Source organism: Oryctolagus cuniculus, chromosome 7 (assembly GCF_964237555.1).
Source record: "Oryctolagus cuniculus chromosome 7, mOryCun1.1, whole genome shotgun sequence".
In the NCBI taxonomy this organism is placed as follows: domain Eukaryota; kingdom Metazoa; phylum Chordata; class Mammalia; order Lagomorpha; family Leporidae; genus Oryctolagus; species Oryctolagus cuniculus.
The window spans coordinates 74,995,580-75,002,581 of NC_091438.1; positions in this window are offsets into that span (position 1 = coordinate 74,995,580).

Sequence of the window (7,002 nt, forward strand, 5' to 3'; positions counted from 1 at the left end):
AAACTCAGAGCTGTGACGAGAGTATGATGACCTACACTCAATCCTAGAAAGCTCCTCCTCAGAGAGATCTGGACTAGTCCCCAGCAACAAATAGCCCAAGGAAAGGTGGGAGTTGCCTTTGCAATCTCATTTATTTCTTCAAATCAAACTTTGAGATAAGAGAAATGTGCAGTTGTAAAGCAACTTGTGGAAATCACAGCCAGGTCCCCAGGATTTTTCTGGACACTAACAATGTCTGTTGTGATGTTTCCTGACTGTTTTAGTCCCCAGGATGCCTCTCTTCAATGACATGAACCACACGCTAGTACAAGCTTGATACTGCATTTAGACTTCAAGCTTCAGCCTATTTCCTCAGCTCAGGTCCAATTCAGGTTGGAAGCTTCAAAAGCAGGTGAAGGCATGTTTATCTCTCTATTTCCCTATGAAGAATTTCTGTTTCTTAGACCTATCAGTGTGATAAATTGTGAACTGAAATTGATCACTTGGACTAGTGAGATGGCATTGGTACATGCAATCTTGATGGGATTGTATTGGAATCCCCTGGAGCATTTCTAACCCCACACAAACAAGACTAGTGTCTGCTAATACTAACTGATAGAATAAAAAAGGGAGAGAATGATCTAACATGGGAAGTGGGATACACAACAGACTCATAGAATGACAGATGTCCTAAAAAGCACTCTGGCCTCAGAATCAGCCCTTAAGGCATTTGGATCTGGCTGAAGAGCCCATGAGAGTATTGTAGGCGTGGAAAGCCAAGACACTCTGGCAAAACAAAACAAAACAAAACAAAACAACAAACCTAAATGAAAGATCTCTGTGAGTGAGATCCCAGTGGAAAGAACAGGCTATCAAAGAAGGAGGTACCTTTCTCTGAAGGGAGGAGAGAACTTCCACTTTGACTATGACCTTGTCTAAATGAGATCGAAGTCAGCAAACTTGAAAGTCTTCCATAGCCTTGGAAACTCACGACTAGAGTCTGGGGAGATTTCTGACGCCATAAATGAGAGTGTCAAATTGTTAAGTCAACAACAGGAGTCACTGTGTACTTACTCCTCATGTGGGATCTCTGTCCTTAATGTGTTGTCCAATGTGAATTAATGCTATAACTAGTACACACGCAGTATTTTACACTTTATATTCTATGTGGGTGCAAACTGATGAAATCTTTACTTAATATATACTAAATCGATCTTCTGTATATAAAGAGAATCGAAAATGAATCTTGATGTGAATGGAATGGGAGAGGGAGTGGGAGATGGGAGGGGTGCGGGTGGGAGGGAAGTTACAGGGGAGAAACCATTGTAATCCATAAACTGTACTTTGGAAATGTATATTTATTAAATAAAAGTTTAAAATAACTGTACTTTGGAAATTTATATTTACTAAATAAAAGTTTAAAAAAAAACTTTTAAATAACGCTCCACAAATATTTCTCTGTTTTAATTTATTTGACAGGTAGAGCTAAAGGTCTTCCTTCAGTTGGTTCATTCCTCAAATGGCCGCTATGGCCAGCGCTGTGCAGATCTGAAGCCAGGAGCCAGGTGCTTCTTCCTGGTCTCCCATGTGGTTGCAGGGGCCCAAGCACTTGGGCCATCCTCCACTGCTTTCCCGGGCCACAGCAGAGAGCTGGACTGGAAGAGGAGCAACCTGGACTAGAACCGGTGCCCATATGGGATGCTGGCGCCGCAGGCAGAGGATTAACCAAGTAAGCCATGGGGCCGACCCTCCACAAATGTTTCTATGCAAATTCCTTCCCTGAAGACTGGGAAACCTGAACCCCTGACCTGCTTTCAATGGAAGGTGGTCTCCTCTCAAATGCAGCCTCCTCTTCCACTGCCACTTGAACTAATTTCCAATCCACAACTTTCTTTCTTCCAGGTTTGAATCAGATACACCAAGATCCTAGACTTCAGAAGCCATTTATAAAGCTCTCAAATTGTTGTCTTTGAATCTTCTATTTTCTTTGCTGTGGACTTAAACTGTAAAAGGAATATTGAAACACTGAGCGACACAACCACACACGCTGAAGTTCTAGCCTAGGATACAATGAAAGCTCCTTTAGCTAAATTGACAAAATTACTTGTAAGTCATGGTCAGTAAAGCTATTCTTGAAGTACCTCACAGAGATGACAGGTGTGGAAGGGCTCACCATTTTAGCAGATGCAATCTATAAGACAAAGACAGAACTTTGCTCCAGAGGATACTCCAGAGGGACTGACACTAACGCTAAAATAACAACTGTTTTCTACCCCTTCAGTATTCAAAGCAATTTTACTTTTCACCACTGGCTCAGGAGCAACCTAAACAAATAGCAGAGTTTCTTCAGGCTTTAAGGAGGCCAAGGATCTGAAGGAGATGACAGACAGCCTACTACGGAAGATAGACAGAATAGCCTGCAATTGTCCAAACACATATATTTACCCCACCACTCCTTTATAAACACCAATGAAGTCACAGCATAAATGGGAAACAAATTCTAAACAGCACAGAACATGAAGGGATATGTGGGGTGCTAGAAAACTAGAATGGTGAGGCATTTGTGGGAGATATAAAAATAAAGCAGTGGAAAAAATCCTGGCAAGTCGCAAGGACAAAGAAAGGGGTGACAGAGCGTCGTGGGCCAGCAAACAAAGTGCATATTTTAAGGTTTGCCTGTAGAACTGGCAGAGGGGTAACTGCATCCGTGGATTAGGATGGAATTGCCCTGACTACACTCCCACCTGTGCTCAGTGCAGCAGGTGTCACTCAGTTTTCTAAAATGAGACTCCTGACACCAGAGTCTGTCTAAGAAGATTCTGTGCTTGGATCCCAGCATCCATCTGATGGCAACTATGAGGAAGGAATATGCTGTCCCTGCCCTCAGGAGAAAAACTCTCATCCCATCCCACAGGAAATCTCACCCACAGCACACCAGCACTCTTTCAAAACAAATCGTGAGTTAAAGAAGAAATATAAACTAAAACTGTAGACAATGTAGAAGCAATGACGATAGCAATTCTGCAGGATGCCTACATGATTTACCCTGTGTCTGTTTTGTGTTTCTGTGACAAAACACCCAAGCCTGGGTACTTTAAAAATAAAAAAGAGGTTTATCTAGCATACAGTTATGGAGGTGCAAGAACACGGCGTCAGTGTCAGCACAGCATTGGAGAGGGCCTCGTTGTCAAGTCACCGGCAAAGCCAAAAAGGGGAAGCAGTTGTGTGAGGAAGAGCACTTGTAAGAGAGAGACCTAGAGGAAGGCCAGACTCATGTTAAAACCTATTAACCAACCCAATCACCCCCATGAGAAAAAACATTAATCTCTCTTAAAGGCCCCACACCTCTCAATACTGTTACATTGAAGATAAAGCCCCCTCATGAGTGTTGGTGCCAACAAACCCCCTTCAGACTATAGCACTCCATGATTGTACATGGGATGTCTCTTATGTTTATACTGGAGTCCAGTTTGTGTTTCCTTGACATGTAAGTGACTTAGCTCCCAATGTCAGTCCCTTTAATATCAAATACATCACAGGGCTTCACACTCAGTACTGTGTGGTCTTTTTATATTCCTGACACTGAAGATTTCACTTCCCGTTACTGAGCTCAGACAGGGGCTTTTAAAAAACCACTTGTTTATTTATTTCTACTGACATAAAATTGCACATATTTTTGGGATACTATGTGATGTTTCAATACATGCACTCTGTGATGGTTGTATCAGGGTAAACATACCCAGAACCTCAAATATTTATCAGCTCTTGGGATGAAAACATTGAAAACCATTTCTTCTATTTTTGTTAAGTATATAGTACATTTTCATTATTGCCACACTAGTGTGCAACAGAAAGTTAAAATTTATTTCTTCTATCTGCTATTACTCAGTACCCATAGATCAATCTTTCTCCATCCTCCTACTCTTTCCAGCCTCTGGTAACCGCTATTCTGATCTCAACTCCTGTGAGATAAACTTTTTTAGATTCCTCCTATGAGTAAAATCTTGTAGGATTTATCTTTCTGTTCCTGACTCATTTCACTTAACATAATGTCCTCTATTTCCATCTATCTTATCACAAATGACAAGGTTTCATTCTTCTTTATGGAAAAATAGTATCCCATTGTATATATGTACCCTATTTTCTTTACTCATTCATCAGTTGACAGGTACTTAGATTCTTTCATTTCCTGGTTATTGTGAATAGTGTTGCAGTAAGTATGGAAGTGTGGATGTTTCTTTGATATACAGATTTCATTTTCTTTAGGAAAGTACCCAGTAGTGTAATCCTTGGATCATATGGTAGTCTTAGTCTTATTTTTTAATTTTTAAAAGAACTTCCATAGTATTTTTCCATGTTGGCTATACTAACTTACATTTCCATGAACAGTATGCAAAGGCTCCCTTTTTCTCTACACGTTATCTTTTATCTTTTTTATTATAGCCATTCTAACTGCAGTGATGTGATATCTCATTGTGGTTTGATTTATATTCACTGATGACTAGTGATGTTGAACTTTTTTATGTAGCTGGTGGCCATTTTTATGTCTTCTTTTGAAAAATGTCTATTTTAGTCTATTGCACATCTTTTAATCAGATTGGAGTTTTTGCTATTGAGTTGAGTTCTTTATGTATTCTAACCAGTAAGTCATTGTCAGACTACAGTTTGCAAATATTTCTTTTCATTCTGTATATTGTCTTTTCACTCTATTGACTGCTTTGCTGTGTGGAAGCTTTTCAGTTTGATACAATAACTTTGTCTATTTTTGCTTTTTTTTCTTGTGCTTTGGGAATCTTATTCAAAGAACTCTTGCCCATTCCAATGTCCTAAGCATTTCCTCTGTTTTCATCTAGTAATTTCATAGTTCCAAGTCTTACCTTTCAGTCTTTACTCCATTTTGAATTGACTTTCATATTTGTGAGAATTATTGGAAAACAATCCATTTATTTAGCTTGGATTAAGTACTTTCCATGCATTAGTTTACTCTCCCCTCTTGAAAAGAATATCTCAATTGATTTATATTCAAATATGTGCCTAAATGAGCTTTAATTATTTTCTTCCTCATGCTTCATTTCTCACTGTCAGTTCTCCATCTAAGTTAATTGTTATTTTCCAAATCTTATGTTCATGCTTTTTTGTTAAATCTCCCATTATTTTCTAGTACAAAATACATATTCATCATTCACAATACAGCTCAATCATCACCTTTCTTAGGAAGTTTTTCAAGGATCCCACAGACAACACTAGTAACTTTTTCTTTTGGGCTCCACAACTTTTTCTTCACACCTTCATGAAAGCTCTTCTTTTGTATTATCATTAATTAAGGGCTCTTTTTGGGGATTATTGAAGTCTAAACCATTTTTTATACCACCAGCACTCTGCATGGACCAAAAGTTGGAAGTCACAAACAGGTATAATAGATGAATAACTTCCCAAGTGTAAGGAGTAAGTAACTATATGCAAGAAATATATACCATGTGCCCATGGAAGGAGTAGAAATTACTAAAAAGTAATAAACAAAAAAGGCAAAAAAAATACTCAGATGCCTAGGCTAAATCTGCCATGTATAGAGAAGTCACTTCAATATTTTAGTTGTCAGAAACTTGGCAAAATGATTTCTTGTAGAAACATTTAAAAATCAACTGGAAAGAAAAAAAATTCTGAAGGCTTAATAGGTTAGTGAGTAGTAGTAAATGGTAAAATTTAGAGTCCCTAAGAAAGGTGTGGAAGAAATTCTTTAGGATGGTTAATAAACTCTAATAACCCTCTCACAAGCTCTGTGGGATACTATTGTCCTTCTCCCAGTTCTACCTGAAATCTTTGATATATTCACATAATTTGTCCAAGGGCTGGCAGGTTTTTGTTTTTTAAAAGATTTATTCTATTCATTTGAAAGACAAGGTTACAGAGAGTGACATAGACAGAGACAGAGAGAGAGAGAGAGAGAGAGAGAGAGAGGTCTTCCATTCCTCTTGTTCACTCCCAAGATGATCACAATGACAGGAGCTTTTTTCAGGTCTCCCTCGCTAATGCAGTGGCCCAAGGAGTTGGGCTATCTTTTACTGCTTTCCCAGGCCATAGCAGAAAGCTGGATAGGAATAGGAGCAGCCAGGACTCGAACCAGCGCCCATATGGGATGCCAGCACCGCAGGCTGGGGCTTTAACCTGCTGTGCCACAGTGCCAGCCCCAGGGCTGGCAGGTTTTGAAGTGTAGCCATGACTTATTAAGGAGTCTGAGAACATTTACCAACTGTGAGCCTCTTCCTCATCAAGGCATGCCTACTTTCTCCACAATATGACTCAGGCTACCTTTGATTCATCATCCTAAATGACATTTACTAGGAACTCTCGATAAAAATAGATGTGTTTCACTCCATCAATACAAATAATATTGCACTACTCTTTTGGAAAGATAATTACCTACCTGATGTTCAAAATGTAGCAATTAGTTCATTGCACTCTACCTAATTTCTAGATGTTGACATTTGGAAAGTACTTCTGGCTAAATGGTTATTAAAAACTTGTAGTTGTCAATAAATGTCTGTTGAATAAATGATTCATTAATACATTCTAATGATGTTGTATGGCCTCATATTTCAGTTTAAAAATGTTTAATTACACATCGTATTTATCCCTTCATATAACTTTTACACAATAAATACCCAACTGATAAGAAAATGTTACTTTCACTATAAACAACTAGCTCAATTGATGATAAATAAATTTTATTTTTAGTACTTAAAAATCATCTTATGCATATCCAATTAATTAGCAAGATCAGAAGTATCATATAGAGCCTGAATGACTAAGATATGCTATAAAAGCATACATATTATACAATTTCATAGGCAAATTAATTCTACCATCTTTACCATTATCCTAAGTTGTAAATATCATGAATTATTGCACAAAATACATTTGTACTTTAACACCTTGCACTTTCAGACTCTTTGAGAACCAGAATTTCTTGTTAACTGGCTCTTCTAATTAATGAAAAATGACTACACTCATATCATGAGCAGA